General features: G+C 39.7%; 1 long non-coding RNA gene across 1 annotated transcript in view; it reads left to right on the forward strand.

Annotated features, from left to right (window-relative positions):
• Positions 1 to 7030, forward strand: part of LOC110339273 — a 71296-nt gene extending 64266 nt beyond the window's left edge. The window contains exon 5 of the long non-coding RNA XR_005869954.1: positions 5345 to 7030. This is a non-coding gene — a long non-coding RNA (uncharacterized LOC110339273). The remainder of the gene's footprint in view (positions 1 to 5344) is intronic.
• Positions 7031 to 27494: the final 20464 nt, after the last annotated feature.

A 27494-nucleotide genomic window follows, 5' to 3' on the forward strand; every position in this document is an offset into this window, starting at 1 on the left:
CCTCTTGATAACTCTCAGAATTTTTTAGCTAGTGCTTCCCCTATGAAAATAGAGTGAGCAAGAGGGTCAGTCCCTTCACTTCTCCTTTCCTCGTGCCTTTCACACAGTCAGCCTCACCCCTCCTTCCCTTTCCCATCCTAAGAACCGCTAACCTCTTCTCCTTGCTGTGTGCTTTGGGAAAGACTAAAATTGTCCCCAACCCCAGGGATAAGAATCAGGTTGGCCATTCCAAATCGAAGAAGAATGAGCAATCAATGGTCATTAATATCCCTCAACATTAATGGCCTTAACTCACTCATGAAAAGACACAGGCTAGCAGAAAGGATTCGAAGACAGACCCATCCTTCAGCTGCATACAAGAAACACACCTCACCCTCAAAGACAGACATTATCTGAGAGTTAAAGGTTGGGAAAAAATTTTCCAATCAAATGGACCCAAGAAACAAGCAGGGGTAGCACTCCTAATATCTAACAAATTAGACTTTAAAATAAAATCAATCAAAAGAGATGAAGGAGGTCATTACATACTCACCACAGGCGAAATCCACCAAGATGAAGTGTCTATCCTGAACATCTATGCTCCAAATACAAAAGCATCCACATTTGTAAAAGAAACATTACTAAAACTTAAATCACATATAAAGCCCCACACATTTATAGTGGGAGATTTCAACACACCACTCTCACCACTAGACAGGAATACCAGACAGACTCAACAAAGAAGCAAAGGGTCTAATAGAAGTGATGACCCAACTGGGATTAACAGACATCTATAGAACATTTCATCCACATAAAAAAGAATATACCTTCTTCTTACCACCACATGGAACCTTCTCAAAAATCGACCACATACTTGGCAACATATCAAACCTCAGCAGCTTCAAAAAAAATTGGAATAACTCCGTGCATCTTATCAGACCACCATGCTTTAAAATTAGAATTCAACAACAACACAAATTGCAGAAAACCTACAAACTCATGGAAATTGAATAATGCACAACTGCACCATGCCTGGGTCAAAGAAGAAATAAAAAAAAGAAATTAAAGACTTCCTAGAATTCAATGAGAATGAAGACACAACATACCCAAACCTATGGCACACTTTGAAAGCAGTGCTATGGGGGAAGTTCACAGCACTAAGTGCCCACATGAAGAAACTGGAGAATAGTTATACTAGAGAATTAACATCACAGCTGAAAGCTCTAGAACACAAAGAAGCAAACTCCCCCAGGAGGAGTAGATGCCAGGAAATAATCAAATTGAGGGCTGAAATCAATAAAGTAGAAACTAGGAAAACAATACAAAGAATCAGTGCAATGAAGAGTTGGTTTTTTGAGAAAATCAACAAGATAGACAAACCTTTGACTAAACTTACCAAACGGCAGAGTGTGAACATGCAAATTAACAAAATCAGAAAGGAAAAGGGGGATATAATATCGGACACTGAGGAAATTCAGAGAATCATCAGGTCATACTTTGAAAACCTGCACTCCACAAAATTTGAAAATTTAAAGGAAATGGATGACTTCCTGGATAGCTATCACTTGCCAAAATTAAATCAAGAACAGATAAGCAATTTAAATAGACCTATAAACCCTATGGAAATAGAAGCAGTCATCAAAAGTCTCCCAACCAAAAAAAAAAGCCCAGGTCCATATGGCCTCAGTGCAGAATTCTACCAGAAATTCACAGAACAGCTTATATCAATTCTTCTCAAAGTATTCCATGCATTAGAAGCAGAAGAGTCTTTGACAAACTCTTTCTACATGGCTTCAATAACCTTGATCCCCAAGCCACACAAAGACACAACTAAGAAAGAGAACTTCAGACCAATATCCCTCATGAACATTGATGCAAAAATACTCAATAAAATACTGGCAAATCAGATCCAAGAACACATCAAAACAATCATTCACCACGATCAAGTAGGTTTCATCCCAGGGATGCAGGGATGGTTCAACATACGAAAATCCATCAATGTAATCCACCATATAAACAAGCTGAGAAACAAAAATCACATGATCATCTCACTAGATGCTGAAAAAGCCTTTGACAAAATCCAACACCCCTTCATGATAAAGGTCTTGGAGAGATATGGGATAACAGGAACATACCTAAATATAATAAAAGCTATATACAGTAAACCAACGGCCAACATCAAACTAAATGGACAGAAACTCAAGGCAATTCCTCTAAAATCAGGAACAAAACAAGGCTGTCCACTCTCTCCATACCTTTTCAACATTGTACTTGATGTTCTAGCCAGAGCCATATGAAAACAAAAGGGGATCAAGGGGATACAAATTGGGAAGGAAGAGGTCAAACTCTCACTATTTGCAGATGACATGATAGTTTACATAAATGACTCAAAGAACTCTACCAGGGAACTCTTACAGCTGATTAACCTTCAGCAAAGTGGCAGGCTACAAGATCAACTCAAGGGCTGAGAAAGAAATCAGAGAAACATCACCCTTTACAATTGCCACAAACAACAAAATACCTTGGGTAACGCTAACCAAACAAGTGAAAGACCTGCATCGCAAGAAATTTGAATCTTTAAAGAAAGAAATTAAAGAAGCCCTCAGAAAATGGAAAGATGCTCTTGGATGGGTAGGATCAATGCAGTAAAAATGGCAATCCTGGCAAAAGCAATCTACAGATTCAATGCAATCCCAATTAAAATCCCAACACAATTCTTCACAGACCTCGAAAGAACAATAATCAATTTTGTATGGAAAAACAAAAGACCCAGGATAGCCAAAACAACCCTGTTCAACAAGGCAACGTCCGGAGGCATCACCATCCCTGACTTCAATCTCTATTATAGAGCTATAGTCCTGAAAACAGCTTGGTATTGGAACAAAAATAGACAGGTAGACCAATGGAATCGAATTGAAAACCCTGATATTAACCCACACAAGTATGAACATCTGATCTTTGACAAAGAAGCTAAAAATATACAATGGAGAAAAGAAAGCATCTTCAACAAATGATGCTGGCATAACTGGAGGCTGGCATGTAGAAGAATGCGGATCGATCCATGTTTATCGCCATGCACAAAACTTAAGTCCAAATGGATCAAAGACCTCAACATAAATCCAGAGGCACTGAACCTCTTAGAAGAGAAAGTGGGTGGTACCCTTGAACGAATTGGTACAGGAGACAGCTTCCTGAACGTAACACCAGTAGCACAGACAGTGAGATCAACAATTAATAAATGGGACCTACTGAAACTGAGAAGCTTCTGTAAGGCAAAGGACACAGTCAGCAAGGCAAAAAGGCAGCCCACAGAATGGGAAAAAATATTCACTAATCCCACATCTGACAGAGGGCTGGTCTCCAAAATTTACAAAGAACTCAAGAAGCAAGTCTCCAAAACACCAAAGGATCCAATTAAAAAGTGGGCTGCAGAACTAAATAGAGAATTTTCAATAGAGGAGTCTAAAATGGTTGAGAGGCACTTGAGAAAGTGCTCAACATCCTTAGCCATCCGGGAAACGCAAATCAAAACAACTCTGAGATACCATCTCACTCCTGTCAAAATGGCTAAAATCAAAAACACCAAGGACAATTTATGCTGGAAAGGATGTGGTAAAAGGGGAACACTGCTCCATTGCTGGTGGGAGTGCCAACTTTTTCAGCCACTTTGGAAATCAGTATGGCGATTCCTCAGAAAAATGAGAATAAACCTACCACAAGACCAAGCAACTCCACTCTTAGGCATATATCCAAAAGATGCCTATTCATACAACAAGGATGTCTGTTCCACTATGTTTATAGCAGCAATATTTGTAATAGCCAGAACTTGGAAGCAACCTAGATGCCCCTCAACTGAAGAGTGGATAGAGAAAATGTGGTACACTTACACAATGGAGTACTATTCAGCAGAAAAAAACAATGGAATCCTGAGATTTGCAGGCAAATGGATGGCACTAGAAGAAACCATCCTGAGTGAGGTAACCCAGTCACAAAAAGAGAAACATGGCATGTACTCTCTCATATATGGATTTTAGACATAATCTGGTGAGTGCCAGCCTACAATCCCATGGCCAGAGATTCTGGGAAACAGAACCTTCATTCAGTGGCTGATGGAAGAAGAGGCAGACTCCTATGGCTAAGCACTGAGCTGAACTCAAGAAAACCAGGAACAGAGAGGGTGGACTGATGATCAAAGGGATTAAGACTGGGCTGGTTTAGTCCCCAGAAACAGCTGACCTGACAAGGGTTAGCTCTTGATTCCCTGGCTGATGCCTGGGAATCCAGCATGGGACTGATCAAGACCTCCTGAATGTGGGTGTCAGTGAGGAGGCCTAGGTAATCTATTGAGCCTTGGGCAGTAGATCAGTATTTACCCGGGGTATACAAAAGGACTTTGGACTCCCATCCAACAATGTGAGATGCACTCTCACCCAGAACTCTTGGGGGAGGGTCTAGGCCCTGCCCTGGATGAAATGACAGACTATGGACAACCCCAAGGAGGGCCTCACCCTCCCTGGGGAAATGAGGGGATATTGGGAGGGGTTGGAGGAGGGCACCGGAGGAGGGGAGGGAAACGGAGAGGGACCTAGAACTGACTTTGAAGCAACCTTGTTTCTAATTTAAATTTAAAAATAAATAATAAAAAATAAAAAAAAGAATCAGGTTGGCTTAGCAGTCACCTGCAACTCCAGTTCCTGAGGCCATGATGCTTTCTTCTGACCCCTGCTTGCACCAAGAATGCACGTGGTACACATACATATATGCAGGCAAAGCATTCATACACATGCAATAAAAAATAAATCTCTCTTGGGAAAAAAAAACCCGCTTACCTCTTTCGTTTGATCAATTCAATGTGTTTTGCTTGGCATAGCCATAGGCTGGTGCTCTGACAATGCTGACCAGCCTGGATGTAGTGCTATTACCTTTCTCCATGGCAGATCAACTATAGCAGCTTTGACCTCTCATCAGCGTCTCCCACATCCATTGCAGGGTCTTTGAAGCAGTTACTGTAAAAGTCACTCAGAAGTGCTGAAAAATGCTTCTTGGGAGGACTGTAGTGATTCCTTGTGAGAGACATCAAGATGCACTGTGTGGCTAAGTCCTTACCAGCTTGGTGACTTTTGCCTCTGGTGTTGGTGTAAATTTTCATGATGTAACTATGAAGTTTATAACTAAGTTCTTGTGACCTCTTTGTAGTATACTAGGAATAGTTTAATTGCTTGTCATGGGTTATTGTTATACTTCCTCTGTGGGGGAGAGGGTTGCCTCTTTTGAGTCATTCCATTCTTCTGGATTGCATGGTGTGGTTCTTAAAATAGCAGTTATTCTAGACTTAAACTTCTCTGTTGCCTTGCATTTTTAACAGTGTGCAGAATCCCTTTGAGGAGCATCGTGTAGGAGGTCCAAGTGCTGGAAGCAGATGAAAGCTTGAAGTAAGGCAAGAGAATACACAAGAAAGAAAGTCAACACAAGAGACAATAAAAACAAAAACCACCAGAGCTTTTAAACTGAAGAAGCAGCCTGTCTCATTAAGGGCCTGCGAAGCACACTATTTTCAGTTGCTGGCTAATCTTTAGATTCCCAGATCCCTCACTCATCACTTCTTTCCTCTAGGGAATACTTGCCTATCAATTTTCTTATTCTCTTTTATTCTACCTCTGTCCCTGGGCTATGCAGTTAAATTGTTTTCTTGGTGTTAGTCTATCCCCAAATGATTAGAAATGAAGTGGATGCTATTAGTGCCTGCTTGTATCACATACCAAGAAAGCAATCCATTCCTTTATGAGAATGAAGATTCTATCATGTCATCTTTTCTCTCGTGAGTTGTGAAATTGCAGCCAACAGCTAGTGTAAGTCTGGAGAGGATAAGGAGGGAAGCCTAGAGAGTCAAGAGTGTATCTTCCTGTGGCCAAGCAGAGCAGCAGGCGCATAAAAGTGTACCCTACTGTATAGGATTGTGCACTGAAACCACCATTGTTTTCCTATTTCAGCTCTCTGAAGCCGCGTTGTCTTTTCTGCTTGTCCCACCCTGGGAAGGCATGCAAGTCTGAATTAACGCCTTTATTCAGGGATGTGACTCGATAAAAAACTCGCAGGAGTTTCCAGATACCTGACTCTGCAACACATCTGTTAGATACACTCAGTCAGCTGTGTCTGCGACTGTTTCCAATAGTGCCTGGTTGTTGTGATTCCTATACATCGTATTTTTCACTTTCATGCTGTCTTTCATCTTTTAGAAGTTAAGTTTCTAGTCTGAAAAATGTCATTGGCGTGTACATATGTGCCTTTATTTCTTCAGTATTTAGATATCTGGAATAGAGGCTTAAATTTAAATAGACTTCACAAATTCTGTCATTGTTCTTATTTCTGGTCTGTTGGTTCATTTTACTCCTCATTGCAGACTATATCTTTGTCCTATTGTCCTGAAACATATAGCTTCTTCCCCAGACAGACTTTGGACAACTGCCTGTCGTCAATCTCTGAAATACTTGGCTTCTGTATCTTACCTAAATTGTTTTCTAAAATTGTTTCAGACAGAAAGTTAGACCTGGTTCCTATTACTCCATTCACGGTCAAAGCTAAAGTTTCTTTATAATTCATTTTTGTACCAATGTCTGAATTATTGGCTGCAGTTCTTCAATCTTTTAAAAATCTTTGGTGATACATTTTCTCTCAAGTTACTCTCGTCTTCAGTCAAATAGTAAGGCCCTTTACAATATTTCTTGTTCCCTCCCATTCCCCTCCCCGTCCTACTCCACCTCCTATACACAGAACCATTTATAGTCAAGCAACTGATTGACAGAAAACCCTGAGATCTGCCGCCCTACTATTTGAGCAGAGGTTTTGTTTCCTTACTTTATCCCACTTTGTCTTTTGAGACTGGTGAACTCTAAACAACCTCATAAATCCTTGTTCAAATATAATCCCATATGTTGCATTTCCTCCACTGTACTTACCCAGTCAGTTTTTTTCTTTATGGAACTAAGATGTATGGAACTTATTCTGGAAAAAAAAACCACCTAGTAAATGCTGTAGATTTTGAACACCTTTACCAGTCTTTGTTATGTATTCTTTGCTTTTGTTTACAACCCTTCAAAAATATGTTATTATTAATTTGGGGCCTTGCTGGATAGTTTTATGTCAACTTGACAGAAGCTAAAGTCATCACAAAAAAACCTCAATCAAGAAAATGTCTCTATAAGATCAAGCTGTAGGCAGACATCTAGGGCAATTTCTTAATTAGTTATTAGTAGGGGAAGTCCAAGCCCATTGTAACTAGTGCCATTCCTGGACTGGTGGTCATGAGTTCTATAAGAACAGGCTGATAAAGCCATGGGGAGCAAGCCAGTAAGTAGCACCCCTCTATGACCTCTCCGTCAACTTCTGCCTCCAGGATCCTGCCTTGCATGAGTTCCTGTCCTGACTTTCTTCAGTGATGAACTGTGATGTGAGAATGTAAGCTAATTAAATCCTTTCCTTCCCATGTTTCTTTTTGGTCATGGTGTTTCATTTCAGCAATAGAAACCCTAACTAAGGCAGAGCCCAAGCAAAAACATGCAGCAACAAAGAACAGTGTGCTGACCTTGACTTTAGAGGGTAAGTGTGGTATTTTATCCTCACCCATCAAAGTACCTGATCCTGAGGAGATGTTTAGTAAGAATATACAATCCATGGCTAATGCTCTGAGATAGTATCTACTAGTGGTTCTCTACTTTCCTCATGTTATGCTGACCCCCAACTACGAAATTATTTTCATTGTTACTTCATAACTGTAATTTTGCTACTGTTATGAATTATAATGCAAATACCTGTGCTTTCCCACGGTCTGAGAAAAGACCATCTGATGGTTCGCCAGCCCTGTGAAAGGGTCAGTTGACTCTCAGAGGTGTCACAACTCACAGATTGAGAGACACTGGTTTATATTGTTTGCATGCTTAATACATGAGGATGTCTCTTTTAAAAACTTAAAGTAGGTTTGCATAAGATCAGGTTATACTGTCAGCATAATTTGATGGACATAGCAGGTGTTTGGAGAGTGAAATCATGGGACTTGCCAAAGGTCATGCAACAGAACCCCTTAAGAAGTTAAGAGAGGAGTAGCATAGGAGCCATGCCAGATGTTTGTGCTCTGTTGGAATTGACTTGCAAAGAGAATAGAGTGTCTCTGAGGTCACTGTACACAGCTCCCCCGACTCAGAGGCAAAACAGTATCCATCAGAAAGTACTGCATCCTGGTACCTACACACTGGGTGAGGTTGAAGCCTAAGCATCTACATCTGGTCATTTCATGTTTGTCATGTGTTCTGGACTCCTAATAGGGGTCCATTCCTCCTCAAGATGCAAGAGGTGATATGTCTGGAATACATCATCTTAGGTTTTTGTTATCTTAAGTCTGTGGCATCCCTGTTCTTCTTTAAACATGATGCTATCCTTCAAATGAAATACTTTGTGCAAAATAATCATCTTCAAAGAATATCTTGCTTTGAGCAATAAATGGAGAAATCTGATTTAAAGCTGTATAGAATCGCTTTGTTTAGGTTTTTACATAATTTTTAACCTCCAATCCTGTATAGCCGGTTCATGATAGAATGATCTAATGTGAACTCATAGTAAAGATATTGATGGTGTCTTTTTCAAATCCCAATGAGGGAGAATCCTCAACATAGTGACATGGGAACTCCAATAATCAATCAAGCCATTGTCATGAATGAACATGCATTCCAAGTAGCTGCCATTCACAATTAACTGATAATGATCTTCACAAGAAAAATGACAGAGGCACAAAAAAAATCACCTGCTGTCAAGATTAGCTTTTCAAAATGCTGAAATTGTTTCGTTGCCTTGATTTTAGCAATAATAATTATTTAGCCAATTTAAAGCAAATTAATAGATATTTAGAATTAAACATACAACATATTTACTGAAGAGCAGTATTGTGAAGATGGCTAATTTTCCCTGCTGGCAATGAAAAGTGTCCCATCAAAGGGCAACAATGCTTTTTGAAGCACAGAATCTCACTGGCTGGATCATAGGTGTTAGAGAGCTCGAGAGCAGGACAAATAGCAAGGCAGGCTGCTGCTAGAGCAATTGCTTGCATTTTGAAATTTATGTAGCTAGCATTTGTTTCAACTCTAGAGATGGATACTGTTGAATTTGAGCCACTCAGTGCATCTCTCCTTTGTACCATTATTTCCTGATGTTTTTCTCATTGCATCCCTAGATAGTCACAAAATGCAATAAAACAAGAAAGAAAATGATGTGATGGCTGTGTAAATATAGACTACCGATGTGTTGTTTTACAGTGGAATTGCTTATTTCTTTAAGTCTGAGCTCTGAGAAGTAAGGGAAGTTAGAATGGAACAGGTTCTTATGGCATGCCCTTCTGCGGTGATGCGGTATTTCTACTTAAGCCTTATGCTACAGGGGTGGAGATGAAGGTCTGTGAGCCAGTTTGTCTTGTCAAGAGAAACTTGACAGAGATTTCTATGGAAAATTTTCACTTATGCAGTATAAAGGTAAGAACACCACAGACCTTCCTAAATATAGGGTAGAATTAGCCATCACACAATGGGGATAGGGTGACAACTCTTCATTCATGCAGGTGAGTGTGGGCAACTGCTCTCTGATCAGTGGAGCTCATCATTTACCAATGGATATCTAAAGATGTGAGCACAAGCTTTGGGTAAGCCACGGCCATTTATTCTTATCAGTTATGTGTCCTATTTACCCACAGTATCAGCCACTTTTATTTTTGCTGTTATGGAATACCCGAGACAGCCAAAGGGAAGGAGAATTCATTTTTGCTCATGGTCTCAGAAGGTTCTGTCTTTGGCGCTGGGTTTCTGGGTCTGTGCATAGTGGTGAGATCATGTAGAGGGTGCTTCTTTACCTGACGGCAGCCAGGGAGCAGAGAAAAGGGAGGACAGAGAGGGTTCAGGAAAAGCTAGAACCCCTAATCTTGCATCCCAGTGGCTTCCCCCTCCCAAAGGTCCTGCTCTCATCTTTTATCGCCTGTCAAATATGCCATTATACTGCCAATCTTTTAATGAATTAATATATTCATCATATCACAGTCCTCATGATCAGTTATTTCTGGAAATGACTTCCAGTAACACCAGAGGTGAGGCTTGCTAATTGCCCAGGCAATTTTCAATCCACTCAAGTGGACAATTAGGCTCAACAATCATATACATTTATACTTTTACTAATTCTGATACAAGTTGTGGTTCTCAGAGGGTCATCGATCAGCAGGCCTGTGATACAGCATCAGCAAGTTGGCTCTAGAAACATTGGATTGATTTCTAAGTGGGGGAGCTTAGGGAATCTTTCAAAACCTTTCTTTGCTTGGGTTTTTGTATATGCAAAATTGAAGCCACAAAACCTACCTTCTTGGATTATTTATGAAGCAAACATTATTTGTGAAGCAAGCATGCACTAGACATTAGTGGGTATTGTGATTACTACCACTTCTTACATCTGTCCCACCTTTGTCATTGTGACTGCAATGGTACCAGTCTAGTTAGTTCTTGGTGGGTCTTGGAAGAAATTATAATTCTCCTCCTTAGCCCCAGCATCTTTTTTGCTCAGTTTACCTGACATCCCACTAACACTTAACCTGGAAGATGGCTCAAGTTTGTTTTTCTTTTAAAAAGCGTTGGATGTAAATAATAAAACCCCTAACGTCTTTGTGTGCTACCACTCCCTCCCAGGGCCTGGGAGCACATCCCAAACAAGCTTTCTTTTTACTTACATTGCACACTTTCTAACCTCTGAGCTTTGCTAATGGTGGGCCATCCTGCATCATTCTTGCTCATTCTCTCTCGTCTCCAACCATGGCTTCCTTTTGAAGACCAGCTCATGTGTTTTGACACATGGAGACCTCTTGAACTACCTCCAACATCCGACAGGAAGTAACATGCCTTCCTTGCCATCCACAGACATTTATATGGATAACTTTTAGAATCATTGTCACTTGGTGCCATTTATTTAACTAAAGCATTATCATTATTCAGAAATGTAGAACAGACTCATGCTTGATAGATATGGCTTCAAAAAACCCTCTTTTCCTTGCCAGTGTGTTACGTGTGAACACAGAGTGAATGGATGCCTGTCTTTGGGTCTCTGGCTCTAACAAAGGTTTCCAGGTAGCAGGAGGCAAACAGTCTTAAATGTTTCTTATGATTTGGAGAAAAACAAACAAAGGAAAGTATAAGCTGTTGTTAGGGTTAGTATAGTGAAGCCTACTTGACTTTTTCTATTAAGAGTAGGTTTTGAACTTGGAGAAATCACAGCATTTGTGGGTTCAACTCTCTATGGTCAAAACAGAGGCCCAGAGGGAAAGCAGGACTAAGCCAAGAAGCAGGTCTGGATACCGACAGAGCTGAGTTCTGTCCTCCTGGGTGAGCGTGTTTGCCTCTCTGGTGCTCTAAAATATCCTCTTTGTCCAGGAAGAACAATGGGAGCATTTGCTTAAAGTCTCTTTCAAATTTTATAATAATTTGCGAAGGGGAAACATTTTAAAGTGCATTTTGAAGAAAGAAAATTTAGAATCCAGAATGTGCATCACAGCCAGGCATGAGGGACACTGGAAATACTGGGTGCAGTCAAATGTGAGGACATTGAATACCCAGGTCCTTACTGAGTGACAGGTACCAACTTACACACGTCTTCCATATGTAAATGGTCAGTACATAGTAGCGCCTTCACTTTCCTGTGTTTCCTTTATAATTCCCTCCCTTCTTTTAGTTAGTGGCAGCCAGGTATTTGCTCAGAAAAATGTTTTCTTTATCTTCAAAATATAGCTTCTGGTTTTTACCTTAATGAATTCATGATTTTCCATAAGAGAAGGTGTGTGGTATGTGCGATACATAGCAAGGTTGCAGTAGCTCTTTGTCTCTTTCTTTTATCCTACAGCCAATAGCTAGGAAATACATAGCGTGTGGTTCCCCTTCCCACTTTACGTCCTGTGAGATATTAAAGTCTTCATAATGTCCTGTAATTGAGTTCTAAGAGAACAGGGTCTCCAGGCAGCTACTGTTAACCTGGTGAAGTTTACACAGAAGATAAATCTTGTCAACCTTTCTAGGTCACAAGCTGTTTGATACAAAAAGATGATTCTCCCTCACTTCTAAGTGTGTCCAGCTATGCCTGTTGGCTCAGTGACCATACTGCCCCAGTCTAGAACTGCTCGGTTCCCATACCACCCTAGTCTAGAACCTCTCAGTTCCCACACCATCCCAGTCTAGAACTTCTCAATTCCCATATTACACCAGTCTAGAATCTCCCAGTTCCATAACACCCTGGTCTAGAACCTCTCAGTTTCCATAACACACCAGTCTAGAATCTCCCAGCTTCCAACACCCCAGTCTAGAATTTCTAAGTCTCCATATATCCCCAGTCTAGAACTTCTCAGTTCCCATTCTGCCTCCAGTCTAGAACCTCTCAGTTTCCATACCACCCCAGCCTAGAACCTCTCAGTCTCCATTCTTTCTTTCTCTCTCTCTTTTTTTCCAAGACAGGGTTTCTCTGTGTAGCTGTGGAGCCTGTCTTGGAAACTTGAAACTGGCTTTGTAGACCAGGGTGGCCTTGAACTCACAGAGATCCATCTGCATCTACCTCTAGAGTGCTGGGATTAAAGGCGTGCACCACAACTGCCTGGCATTAATAATAATCTCATTTGTTTTTTGGTACAAGGTTTCTATATAGCTTTGAAGCCTGTACTGGAACTTTCTCTATAGACCAGGCAGGCCTCTACCTCACAGAGATTCATTTCTCTCTGCCTCTTGAGTGCTGGAATTAAAGTTGTGTGTCACCACAGCCTGGCACCATTCTTATTTTCTTATTGTGGCTGTTCTTCCATGTTCTAAAATGAAAAAAAGGAGGGAAGAAGAAAGGAAGGAAAGGAGGAAGGAAGAGAGAAAGATAACTAGTAATTTTTATCTATTTTAGAAAAAAAGAAAAAAAAATTTTTTTTTTTTACTGGTCATGGTGGCACATGCCTAGGTACCTAACATTTGAGAGGCTATGGCTGGGGCCCTCTTTCGTTATGTAAGGAGAACTTTTTTCACTAAAGTAAATAAATTTTCAATAAAAGAATCTGTGTGTGTGTACATACGCATGTGTGTGTTGTCTATGTACATGTTTTGGATTCTTACATATATATGTTTATGTGTGTATGTATGTATACACATGCATATTATATGTAATATATGTTTTATATTTTAATATCTAATACATATAACTTAATTTTTGTTTTTATTTATTTATTTTGCAGAACTTGGCTTAGACTTAGGGTTTTGCACATGCTAGACAAACATTGATTTAGCGTTCTTCTCCTTTTGATTTGAAACAGGGTCTGAACTGTCTAACTGGTTATATAGTTTAGACAGGCTTTGAACTTGTAATCTTCCTGCCTTTGCCCCCCACTTACAGGCCTGTGCAGCCAGGTGAAACTAAAGCATAGTTACTGAAAGTATGAAAAAGTTCAAAAAACAGAACTTGGAAATGGTGTTGTGTAGACACTTCTTTGAATCAGAGAAGTATTTGATCAGATTCTCTGAGTTTTGGCAGTTCCTTACGAGAAACCTCTAGTTCTTATTTCGAGTCTGAAGACATTAATTAACATTGTTGAAAATGAGGGTGGGGTGGTTGGGAGCCGGCATTCCTTGACTTGAACCCTATTCTGGCTGACTGCAGATTCCCAGGCTTCTGAATGCCACATGGCACTGTTCCTCGGGCCAGGCTGCTTCCTCTAGTGCTGCCCTGCCCTGTACTGCTGTGTGCCCTAGGGGTGAGAGTTCAGATTCTCAGTCCTCACCTCTCTTATCTGTAAACCTCTCTGCTTGTCTGGAGGGCTTTCAGGAAATAATTCATGGCCTGTGTATACCGAACACAGTGCCTGTCGTGAAGCAAGGGTTTTTAACAGTCTCAGATCTTAGCAGTCACTTCTCTTCCTGTCGTTTCAATGTAAAAACAAACAAAACTAAGAAAGCGCTTATGCAAATTCTTACTTTAGAAGGAGCGGCTTGTTTCTTTCCATGGAAGAAAGCAGGAACTATGACAGCAATCTTGAACTGAAGCAAGCATGCAAAACCTTGATCAGTAAGCGTGTGTGTGTGTGTGTGTGTGTGTGTGTGTGTGTACGTGTGTGTGTATGTATACACGTAAGAAGGCATGACTTAGAAATTTTATTATTTCTTCTCAATAGAATGTTCACATTCAAATATTCTGTAGAAATCTACAATTAGTTGTTTTTGTTTTTTGAGACAGAGTTTCTCTGTGGCTTTAGAGGCTGTCTTGTAGACAAGGCTGATCTTGAACTCAGAGAGATATGCCTGCCTCTGCTTCCCAAGTGCTGGGATTAAAGGCATGCCAGCTACAATTAATTTTTTGACAAATAGCCTTAACATAAATAAAGAATGGAATTGAGTCTAAAGTTTAATTCATTTCCTGCTGGAGTCTGTTTTAAATTTAGCTGTGGTTCAGCAGAAGCATATAATATATACCAAGCTGTAATATCATGTATTTTGGGAAGGGAAGCAATGGTTTCTTTAAGAAAAAACTTTATTATAAAAAATTTGAAAATAAATGAAAAACCATTTATGCATTGAATTGCTACAATAAACATATACTATTATTTTTACATTGAGTTCTTATATGGCCATTACATTTTTAATGTGAACCATTTTTAGTTTGGGCTCTTCATAAAAGTATGTTTCAGCTAAAGTTTGTAGTCTTTTTTGTGTAAGATTTTTATTTTGCTTTCTTCTCTCTTTACTGCTATTTATCTGACAAGTTTACTGGCAAGAAGAAAAGTTCATATACTCTTAAATATAAAAAATTCCAGTAATATATGTTGTTCTTAGCCAGCAAAGACTGAAGTTATATGGTCTTGCTTGAATTTCTATTATCTAGCAGCGAGAATGAGGCAGTCACATGGGAGAGACGAAGACCTTTTGACCTCATACCACCCGTCATTCTCTAGATATAGGGAGTACCTTATTCTGTCCTGTATATTATAAGCATAGCGTGGACTCTGTGCCACCCACTGAGATGACACTGGGGTTCAGCTGTCACTTGATGTAAATCTTGCATCCTAGTCCACAGATTTAGCTTTGGCTTCCACCTCTTTAAGAACAGGAAAAACAAATGAAACATTTGCAGTTTGGAGCAGATCTACACTGGTTTTAAAATGCTTGCTCCAGATGTTGGGTTGTTGCTCCAGATGTTGTGCTGAGCCTTGGCTGTAGAGAAGCAGAAATTGGAAACAGCCTAATGCAGGAGCCGGCTGAAAAGATGGTACATGGATAGTGACACCAATGGCACTCATAAGAACAGGCCAAGTTCCAGATATATTTGAAGCAATAGGATTTCCTGAGATTGATTAGTGACAAAATGCAAGAGTCAGCAATGATGCCAGGGTTGACACTACTCAGGGGATGGAATTGTCCTCAGCTGGTACCAAACCTCAACAATAAAAATGTATCAGAAGGAGTTAAAAGGCACTCTCTGTGCTCTTTCATCTCCTGGTTCTGAGAAATTCTTCCTTTCTTCCAATTGTATCTAAGTTAAAAAATTTTTCTTATATCAGGATTAAAAGTCTGAGGACATTTTATTGTTCTTTTTAGTTATTTAGGAAGAGGAATCTCCATTGAGAAAATGCCTCTATAAGGCAGGCCTATATACAACTACATCAAGCTTTTTCTTGATTATGATTGAAGTTAGAAGGCCCAGCCTATTGTGAGTGGTGGCAACTGTTTGCAGGATGGTCCTAAGTTGTATAGGAGAATGGGCTGTTCAAATCATGAGCAAGCAAGCCAGATAGCAGCTGTGTTTCAGTTCCTGCCTTGAGTTTTGGGTCTCATTTCCTCTAGTGACCTGAGAATTGTAAGCTGAGATAAAACCTTTCTGTGTCATTTTGCTTTTGATCATGGTATTTTAACCCAGCAATAGAAACCCTAACTTAGACAGTACTGCATCTCTAAACCTCACCCACTTGGCCCAAACAGTATCCATGCTGTTTTTCCTTTCTTTTTTTCTTTTTCTTTCTTTCTTTCTTTCTTTCTTTCTTTCTTTCTTTCTTTCTTTCTTTCTTTTTTTTTTTGAGATAGGGTTTCTCTGTGGCTTTGGAGGCTGTCCTGGAAGTAGCTCTTGTACACCATGCAAGTCTTGAACTCACAGAGATCTGCCTGCCTCTGCCTCCCAAGCGCTGGGGTTAAAGGTAGGTGCCACCACCGCCTGACTCCATGCTGTTTTCTTAAACTACTTATATAAAGATGACCTGGATCAGCCAAGCCACCCTGAGAAAATATACATCATTGTTTACCTATATCACTCATTTAAATTAACACTGTTTTTTTTTCTGTATCTGATCAGAAAGAAAGTATAGAGAAGTTATTTTTCCTTTAAAAAATGTTTTCTATCTGGCCATGGCTATAGAACAAATAAAACTGAAACATTTCAAGAGCATAATTATACTTTCTCCTTGAAACTCCAAGCAAGAGAACATTGTGTGATCATATTTTCTCAACTCAGGCAGGGAAATCAATGCAAACTGCTGAATGGCTGTAAAATGTTCTGGAACAACTGTTAAGTAGAATCAGGAGAGCAAGGCGAGGTAACTGGGGTGCTTTAAATTGCAACCCTTTCTCACGCAGGATATGCGTAAAGTCTAGCATAAACTGTCTTCTTTGGAAAGCTATTACTCTTAGTCCTCAAGTGAACTTCCTTTCCTTGTCTTCTTGCGCTATTAGTATTCATACTAATTACAACCAATTGCACAACCTTTAATATTTTACTTTGATCTATCACACAAGAGCACTTAATGAGTCACTGCAATGTAACAAATCATGCGATTGGCCTAAGCAGGGTAGGAAAGCCGTTTATTCCATGTTCCAAGGAAAGGGTGGAGTTAGCCTGTGATGCCTATCCAAACAAGGCTCTTTCTTATCCTCTCTTCTTCCTTCCTGCCTCTATTCCTATGTTTTGAAACCAAAGCATATGCACAACAGTAATCCCTGTGTGCAAAGGGAAGTGGTGTTCTAAAATACCAGAAGTTTGGCCATAAGCAAATGCTTGTCTGGGGGATGGAGAGATGGTTCAGTGGTTAAGAGCACTGGCTGCTCTTCCAGAGGACCCCGGTTCAATTTCCATAACTCACAACTGTCTGTAACTCCACGTTTAGGGGATCCAACACCCTCAAACAGACACCAATGCAAATGAAATAAAAATAAGTCATTGAAAACAATGCTTGTCATCTGTTTCGTGGGGTAAAGTGAGTGCTAACTTAATTATGATGGGAATTAAGTAACACCTCAAAATTTAGACACTGCAAAACTTTGATACTTTCTGTTACAGGAACTATTAAAATGAATGAGTGTGTGTTTATTACCTATACCTGAGATAATAGTTTATAACTGCTATTAAATGATATTCCCAAGAAATTCATATCTCCATGAAGCTGTATATATACAATGCCAAAAAATTTGGATAAATATAAAGAAAAAATTCCATATCTCTTACTTTGTTTAAAAGGCAAATAATTGAAATATTATGAATGAAATTTAAACTTATGCTACAGGAGGATGATAGTTGTATAAACAATATAACCCACACATGTACTTATATGATTTGAACAAAACTACACATCTTAAACAAATGAACATTTATAAAGTACATACTGATAACCATTCTTTGCAATATCACATAGAACATTTAGCAGCATTCATGTGCTGAGCTCTAAAACAAATGGTGCAGCTCAGCCTTGGTCTCTCTCCTCCCTTTAATACAGTCACAAATGCTATCAAAGGCACTTTACTCTCATGAACTTAGCTAATCCTCATTGTTGTGGAATATTAATTTAAGATGTGCTACATTCATTTATGCTGTGGAATGTGTGTTTAATGATGCAAAGATGTGTTACATTTATTTGATTAAATAAAATTAGCCTGGGGTCAGGAGGCCGAGTTAGCAACTAGCTGGCAGGAAGTGGTAGGGAGGAACTATGTATAGCAAGGGTTCTTAAAGGCCAGCTGAGCAGGACAGGGAGATGCGAGCTAGGAGAGGAGGTTAGCTACTGTTTTGTCTTTCTGAGCAAACAGAATTTCACTTCACCTCAAACTTTGAATCCTGAGTTCTAAAGAGAGTGAGGTAAAGCTCTTTAGTAGCCATGACAGAGCCTGTGTCTGATGGAACAGAATTTCTGATTGGCTACGTCCAGGGCAGCCAAATTGCTGGCTTTTTTTGAGGTTGTTGTTGTTTGTTTGTTTGTTTGTTTTGATTTTGTTTTGTTTTGCTCCTGGTCTTTCAAGACAGGGTTTCTCTGGGTAGCTTTGAAGCCTGTACTTGAACTCACTCTGTACTGGGATTAAAGGCATGCATGTGGCACCGCCACCTGATTCCAAACTGCTAGTGGTAGCTACCAGAGTTGCAATTGCTGATTAGGACAACAGTTGCTTAAGGGGCAGTTGCTGAATTTGATGAAAAACAACACCTCCTCCCCAAGCCCCCACTCCAATTACCACCAGGTAATATGTTTCTGTTGTATGGCAGTTTCCTTCTAATTGAAACATCCCCTCCAGGAGGGTGAGGATGCTCACAGGGCCCAGGAGATAACAGAAGATCACAGAAACATGAGCAATACCCAAGGATCTTTCCCCAGCAGGAAAAATAAGTAAACAAAGAGTAGGAAAGGAGACTGAACAACCATGCTGAAATGAGGAGAGTCTCCCCTGGTTGAGCAGAGAGAGAAGAGATCTTCAGATATGTAGCTTTCTTGAGTCATCAGTCATGTTGAGAAATCATTCTCCATGATGTAACAGCTTTTTAATTCCTCCTGGCTTCTTATAAGTAACCTCTTACCCATTCACACTCCTGTTAATAACCCCAATAAAACATCACTGCCTCACTAAGATAAACAAATACATGTTGTAAAAACACATTATTGTGATAGAATTGCATTAGTAATCAATAAATGGGTTTTGAGAACTACTTTGTCTGTTAAGTGTAGCTCTCACCCTTCGTCAAGGAAACTTCTCTTTGTAGCAGATGGAGACCATCACAGAAAATCACAACCTGGTCAAAAATACTAGGAGCAAGTGATCATGGGGTACCCAACCCCAGTTGGTAATATAGCACACAATATAGCTAACTCCTGTCCAAAAGGCTCAGAACATATCTCAGAAGGTGGGGCAGAAAGATTGTAAGAGCTAGAGGACCAGGACATATACTATGTGATAGCATCTCTTAGAAATGACAGGAAAACTACACTCAGAATACTACAACAATATGGTTGCCTAAATAAGACCCAGGCAATGAGAACACTAATAGACATGCAAATGTCAAGGGGCTCCTCTCTCTCTCTCCGTCTCCATCTCCGTCTCTGTCTCTCTCTCCACTCCCCTTCCCTCCCCTCTCCTCCCCTGCCCTCTCCTCTCCTCTCCTCTAGACAGGTAAATGAGAGATGACTGATTAGGAAAATTGGCACATGTGATGATACCATATGGTATTTCTTTCCAACAATCCAATATAATAGTGATTAAAATTCAGCATTGTTTATATAAAAGTAACAGCTTGATTCTACCATTTATGTAAAAGGTGCAAAGCACTCAGAATAGAACACAGTTAAAAGTTTAGCTTATCTGACTTTAGGCTCTACCATGGTGATAAAGGAACAAAGCAGTAAAGATTATGGTTAGAAAATTGGGTTGATGGAGAAAAATAAGGTCAGTAACCATCACAGAGCTCTGTAATTGATTTGTGACAAGTGTTTCAAGTATTTTAATAAAGAAAGAAAATATGTTCAACTTATAGTATAGGATAGTATGACACTGTATAGAAAAATAGTAAACAAACCTCTCTTATATCCACAGAAGATCTAAACTGTAGTGCAAAATTGCAATGAGTCACTACTGTATCTCCCAGATTGGACACAATGAAAATGATGGATTTACAGCAAGTTTTGCTGACAATGTATCATTAATGGGAGGCTAAATGCTGCAACTACCAAAGAAAAAATTGCTTGGACTTTCAAATCATTTCATTAAGCTTAACATTCTCCTATTCTGTGGTCCTTTTCAATAGTGACCCAAGAGGAATGAACATACTTATCCCCCACAAAGAATTAGTCAAATATATTTATAGCAGCTTTATTCTTGCTAGCGTAGAAGTAGAGACAGCCCAACAAGATGCATGATTGTACAGTCACCCAGAAGGAAACAAGGCATGAACCCTCCCGACAATACTGATAGATATAAGCTGTATGTGGAGGACGGAAGCTAGATGCAGGAAGTGTGTATTACTTGAAGTCAAGGAGTCCTATGGGTTCACATGTTCTACGGTTATAGAAATCTTTGCTGCTATACCTCTGTGGGTGAGAATTGAGTGGAAGGGGCAGTGAAGAAAGGTCTCACGGTGGGAAGAACAAGAGACTATTCTGTGGCTCTACCAGGGTTGTGGTTATATAAAATCATGTGTTTCAAAGTTTACTAAAGTGTGAAATTAGGAGTGAAAAATAAATTAACATGAACTAGTAATAAAAAAAGTAATTGCTGTGAACAAAAAGCCCACTGTCTTCCTAGTCGTGCAGCAGAGGACATACTAGTAATATAGGATGGGGACAGACTTAGGGGATTTTTCAGCAGCTCTAAAAAGAAAGTTCTGTACAGCATATATGAGACCTGTGAGATTTCTTGGCTGTCGGTCTCTCCAAGTTGGAGGAGTGAGTGGTGGTACTAACTAGAAGTATCTTGGATCTGCTTCAAAGTGACTCAGCATTCATTTCCTCTCTGATTTACAGCTCATTTAGGGAAATATCATTCAGGACTAGCTCAAATGCCAAATAGCTGATTGAGTATTGGTCTTAGAGCATCCTCCCCTCTGTTCTGAGTTCAGGCCATTTCTGTCACTTTAGTCACCTCTTCGACCTCAGCTCTAGAATGAGGAAAAACCCCATCAGATCATTCTTGCCAAGGATATTGGCATGGGGACAGAAAAGTGCTGAGCGAGGAATCATGTCCTTAGCTTATGACAGAAAGTGAATGCTGTCTCTCTTGTTATAATGGAACTAAGCACATCAAGTCACAAAGCCAGATGTTGTGCCTATTTAGGGGTAATTCTGGGATCTCTGTACAGCAGAACGAGTGTCTACTCTCCTTGCTCTTCTTATATATGTTCTTTCAGGATTTATTAAGAGTTGGCCTTTCCATCCAGAAAAGATGAGACTATTTGCATGCAAGTCTTGGAATACAGCGTAGACATGAGACCTCTAGGATGGTTTTATCAGATCGCTTAGATCCCACATTCAGTGTTCTCTATTTTTAGCCTTTCCCAAAAACCAACACTCAGCCAGGCAATGGTGGCCTACAGCTTTAATCCCAGTACTCAGAAGGCAGAGGCAGATGGATCTCTGTGAGTTCTAGAAGCCAGCCAGTGTGGTGGTTTGAAAGAAAATGACCCCCATACGATCCTAGGGAGTGGTATTATTTGGAGGTATTGTCTTGTTAAAGTAGGTGTGCCATTTTTGAAGGAAGTGTTTCAGTCACTTCTTGCTTCTTGTGGATCCAGATTTAGAACTCTCAGCTGCCTCTCTAGCACCATGTCTGCTGGCATGCCACCGTGCCTCTGAACTGTAAACAAGCCCCAATTAAATGTTTTCCTTTATAAGAGTTGCATGGTCATGGTCATGGTGTCTCTTCACAACAGTAGAAACCCTAACTAAGACAATAATGTATGAAACATGGGGAAAAGTAATGTAATGCTAGGGAAAAAAAGGTTTTAAATTAATTAATGTGCAATTTAACCAAGCTCTAAACATGTAAACACAAGAGTAAGCATCTGGGTTTTTATACTTTATCAGTATACTCATGGCCAAGATGGGTGACATTGTCTTCCTTAAGACCTATTTCTACTCGGGCCACTTGGTAAAGCCCTGTGTGATAATTACTCTTGAAGGCAGAAGCTATGCTTTTTCATCCTTCCTTTGGAAGAATAGTGTTTAGCACACAATAATAAATTTTTGCTGAAGGAATGAAAAAGTGAGAAAATCAATCAATCAATCAATAAATTCAGCAACCTGTTTGGTTTATTTTGTTATTTTTTGTGTGTATTTGTTTAGGTGTAAGGGAGAGCAGGGCATAGGTGTTATAGTACATGTGTGGAGTCTAATCCATTGCTCCTGCTGCCTTGTGGGATCTAGGGATCAAAATCAGGAACTCAAGTCTATATGAAAGAACTTTCATGGTATCCAGGGAGCCATATTATTTTCCCAGGCACATTAATTTTTTTTTTTTGGTTTTTCGAGACAGGGTTTCTCTGTATTGTTTTGGAGGCTATCGGTCCAGCTCAGCCTCAAACTCACAGAGATCCGCCTGCCTCTGCCTCCCGAGTGCCGGGATTAAAGGCATGCGCCACCACCGCCCGGCGGCACATTAATTTTTAAAATTTATTTAGGTTATAGAAAAAGATGGAATAAAAAACACGATATAATAATTCTACAATCATAGAGGCTTTAGTTTTTAAAGAAAAAGTGCCCTAATTATTTTATAAAGGAATTTCTACTTCATGAAGAGGCCCACCTAGTACATTTAAAACTATTTATGAATTTGTTTTTGATAACTGATGTGAATGAATTAAGAGGTATGGACACGATTCTTCTGCCTATGTGGCATAATTAGAGAGTTATTGTTTATTATGTGCAATCGTGAGTCTGGGCCCGCCTCAATGGTTTTAAAAACTGTACATTGGGGTTTATCAATCAAGAGGCTTAGGGACTTAATGTGGACACATTATATGTTTGTCTGGCTTTTGTAAAGAGGATTATCATGTCTTCTAAGACGCAATACCTAGTTTGAAGCCACATTCAAAGCCAGCAGAATTATTAGCATATGTTCAGCTATTCCAGATTCTTCCCTTCTCTGTAGAGACAGGGTCCTGGAAACTTAAACACTAATATGGTCTTTGGCTAATATATGGATCTTATGTTGTTGTTTTGTAAGTAGTGAAAATTCTATTGTCACATTTTAGGGTTTGCCTAGGAAAATGAAAGCTTATGGGGCATAGGGGGATGCTAGTCTTCCCGAATATGGCCAAGTTACAAATCCCAGTGCTTTATTTCTATTTTTTCACTTTCATATGCTTTCCTGATGGGGCTCAGAACTGCATAGGCACTTACTTGCTCACTGTGTTTTGTGTCACATCCCACATCTTGTGTTTTGTGAGCAAGTCAATTGTCCAATGAATGAATGAATTGGGGAAGTCAATGCACATCAAATGCCATTTTGTCCATTAATCTCTCCTCACTTCTATGGCCTTCTACTCCCTGCCGTTAAAAGTAATCCTTGCATATTGACACCTAAAAACCTGAAATGGAGTGTTTTATCTGTATAGGTCTTGCATAGTTTACTTTCCATTTATTTTATAGTCATTTAAGAACATGTTTAAACATAACTGTCAATTTCTTATGTATAGAAAGTATTTCTAATTTACATTTCTTTGTAGTATTATCAGCATTTAATTACTGTGGCAGTTTGAATGATAACTGTCCCCCAAACCTCAGGCGTTTGAATACTTAGTCCTCAGATGGTGGCACTGTTTGGACAGATTTAGCAGGTAGGGTCTTCTGGAGGAAAAATGTCACTAGGAGCAGACTTTTAAAAGTTTAAAGACTCACACTACTTCTAGATCACTCTGTCTGCTTTGTGATGGTGGTTCAAGATGTAAGTCCTCAGTTTACTGTTCCCACGACGTGTCTGCCCCTTGAGGCCATGCTTTCCTGTTGTAATGGACTCTTATTGCTCTGGAGCCATAAGCCTGAATAAACTATTTCTTCTATAAGTTGCCTTGGTTATTGTGTTTTTATCACAGCAGTATAAAAGTAACTAGTAGAATTAGTTTAACTTCCTGTATAAATGAGTCATAAAGAACGTCATACACTGAGGGCTAACTCATTAGCTTTCAATGAATATTTTATTGAGAAAGCAACAATTTTACCTCTGCTTTTGTCAAATCAATGAAGCATATAATTAGTAACTGATGCTTTTTTTCCTGGCAAGGGCATATTGCTCTGGGGTTGTCCTGTTGAAGTGGGATAATCTACAGGTAAGTATATTATTCCTCTTTAATGTCCCAATTCCATTATTAAATAATTTATTGCCCTTCTGACAGACAAACATGCTGATCTTCACAGAGTCCCAACAGACAAAATATGTTCTTAATCATGTATTAATCTTGCTTTTGACTGATTGACAATATGAGTCTGGTTATTACACAATCAAATCAAGTTCTGTGGATCTTAAGCACTTCATATTTATGGTTGAGTTAAAAAGTTTCAGTATTTGCTCCATCCTTGGGGAGGATTTTAGCTATGAGTTTATGAGTTTTCACTAATTCCTTTGACAACCTCATTAAGCATGAAAATATGCACAGCTCTATCCAAAGAAAATTCCTGCTGACCCTTGCCTTGCTCTCATGTATATTCTGAGATAAATCCGGGAAACATATTTGCAAGTAGGAGCAAGTGGCTTATCTCTCAGATAGGGCTGCTGGAGATAACTCCTGGGTTTTAAATCTCTTTGTTATTGTTGTCAGCCTGGTGGAAAAAAGAGCTAAACAGAGACTCAGGATGAGCAAATCCTGTGAGTAGAACAAGAGGAAAACGAGAACAGGAAGATGATCGTGAGGCAGGAATCAGATCTGGATGTGTCCTGAAGACTACAGACCTGGAGATTTCAGAAAGAGGTCAATAGGTTAAGAGGGCCACAGTCTTAGTCTGCCTGGACCTCTGTCAGATGTACCACAAACCCAGTGACTTATGAAGACCAATTCTGGCTTCTCACAGTTGTAAGTGATGGGAACGCTAAGACCTGGCTACTGGCAGACTCAGTGTCTGGTAAGGGCATCTATTTTGGGTTGCAGATGGTATGTTATTACACGGTGGAAGAGGCAAGCAAGGTGACTCTCCGTGGTGTCTTTTACTAATGCACAAATCTCACCATGAAAGTTCTCTTGTCAAGATCTAATAACCTTCCAAGGCCACAGCAGCTAACACCAACATCTTGGGGGCAAAAATTTTACTTTTTGAACTGTGGGGAGACAAACACTCAGCCAGAGGAGCCTGAAAAGGAGGACAGAGAAAAAGAATAAGTTTGATTTGTTAAATGGTTATTGGAGCCCCTCAGTAGCCATTAATAGACAAGGAAGGAGGAATGAAGACGGTAGAAGAATATGAAAGCAATGGTAGAGGCCCAGGAGCTGGGCTATGACCTGCCTGTCCGAGAAATGAAGTCACGTTCTCTGGAAATCATTTTCATATCTGTCACCTTTCCTTTTCTGTTCTGTTGACCCAGACTGAGTCCAGGAACATTTTCCTATGAGTCACAGATAGGAAATGACTTCCTGTAGGTGGAGGATTTGGGAAAAATTTACTTGGCTACCTTGTTGGTCCTCTTCACATTCAGCAGCATTATTTTAATAAGATTTGATGGCAATGAGTGTTTCTGCTTTGACATTAGAAACACGCTCATGACTTCCATAGGAGGTGGAATGTGAAAGCCCTTAAAAGATCACATTCTTTAAAATACTAAAATGTCTAGAAAGACACAATAAGAGAAGTCTTGAGAAGTCAGAAAGTGACAATTTTGGTGGTGTGGAGGACAAAAACAGTGTCTTTTTTTAGATACTGTATTAGTTTTGGAGGCTTTATCTTTGCAATGGGATGGGCTTAATTGCTGATGCTCTCCCAGTACAAGTTGAGAAAGATTGTTTTTCTGCCTTTGTGTGTCTCTAGTGTGTGTGACAGTGATCTGGCCATGGAGCAGCCACCCACCCCCCCTTGCCCAGTGTAGCATTCATAATAAACAAGAATTGATGTGTGCTGTGAGGAAGTGTGTTTGGCTTTTGCCTCTTCACTGCTTGAAGGGATGCAGTAGGGGAAAGGTAAGCAAAGGAGAGATTAGAAAACCAGGTCTCATATGACCATTCTCTATTCTTTGCCAAGTGACCTACATTGTCACCCATCATTTCTAAATCATTTCTAGTCTATAAAATGGTCTTAATAACTTGTCCTTATCAGATAAAATATGTTAAAAAGCACTTTAAGATACAGGGTGCTTACTAATAAAATATAATGTCATCAAGCCAGGGGACAGGGAAGTCAACGGTAAATCAAGACATGGAGAAAGCCTTTCTTTTTTCATTATCTCTGTCCCTTTGCCCGTAGCTTTGACCCAATGACCCAGTCTTTGTTGGTAACTAAGCCCAAGCTGAACTGACTTCGCCCTAAGTCAGGAGTGGAGAGACAGAGTTTTCTGGAAATTGAATGTCTGGGACCCTGTTCAGCTTTCAAATTGTCTTTTATTGGGTCCAGCATGTATTTAACATCCAATGAATGCATGCACACTACAACTTCTAATCTCTCCTTCCAGCCATATATTATTAATGCTGCTCATTGCCCAAGTTCCAAACAATATCAGAAAATCTGTTTAAGAAAAAAAAATGCAAATTTTGTCAAAACAATGCAGTCAAATGAACATATTTTTAAGGACCATCGAAGACCCTAGAAAGAGACTATGCAAGCAAAGTTTCTTGAAGCTTAATTAACCTTGAGATCACAGAATAATCATGTTTCTATCATGTTCCACTGCTGAGTTCTGAAATTGCTGTTTGTTTTGTGTGTACTGCTGATCAGATGATCAGTCCATTCACTTACACACCACACACACACACACACACACACACACACACACACACACTTTCTTAAAGAAATGTATATCACACATATAATTTCACACAAAAAGTTAAATTGACTTTAAAATAATTTGAATTGTTAATTTGATTACTAATTTAAATCATTTTGGATTGTTTTAGGGTATGTTTTGAAGTTCCTTGAGAGTCTTTGAATTTGTGACACATCAAATCACTTTTCCAGATTACTTTCAACTTAAAACTGCCCATGGGATTCATGTGATCAGAGGTGTTGTTCAAGTTATAGACTATTCTGCTCTCTGGTCTGTAGTGACTAAGCTGCACTGAGTCCAACCCCCGCCCTGAGCTGGCCCTATGGACATCATCCCAAGGGGTTAAAACCTTCCCCCAGGTTAAAGGTCTATGGAAATGAGCTTCTTTCACCTGGTTTTATAAACGGCCATCTTTGTCAGTCAGATTAACCTAAAATCTACAATAATCTCACAGCAGAGGTTTAGAAATTCAGAAAGCTATCTAGAAAGCATTTGCTAGCTTCACTGCTTTCTACCTTCTGGAAGCACATGCTTGTTTTGCTTGTGAGTTCAGTGTCTGTCACATCCTACTTACTGGGTTCTCTGTGCCTCATCAGCTACACACATCCTCATTGCTCACCAAGCACAGCAGCAAGGCCACTGGGAATGGAAGGTAGCACACTGGACAGTGAGCATGGAACCTTATGATATTCGTTACTTGAACTGTAGAAAATAAGGAAAACTTATATGCTGAATAAACATCAAGAAAACGTAAATCAATATTTTAGACTCATATGTAGCTATCAT

Source organism: Mesocricetus auratus, unplaced genomic scaffold (genome assembly GCF_017639785.1).
Source record: "Mesocricetus auratus isolate SY011 unplaced genomic scaffold, BCM_Maur_2.0 Super-Scaffold_100020, whole genome shotgun sequence".
Lineage (NCBI taxonomy): Eukaryota > Metazoa > Chordata > Mammalia > Rodentia > Cricetidae > Mesocricetus > Mesocricetus auratus.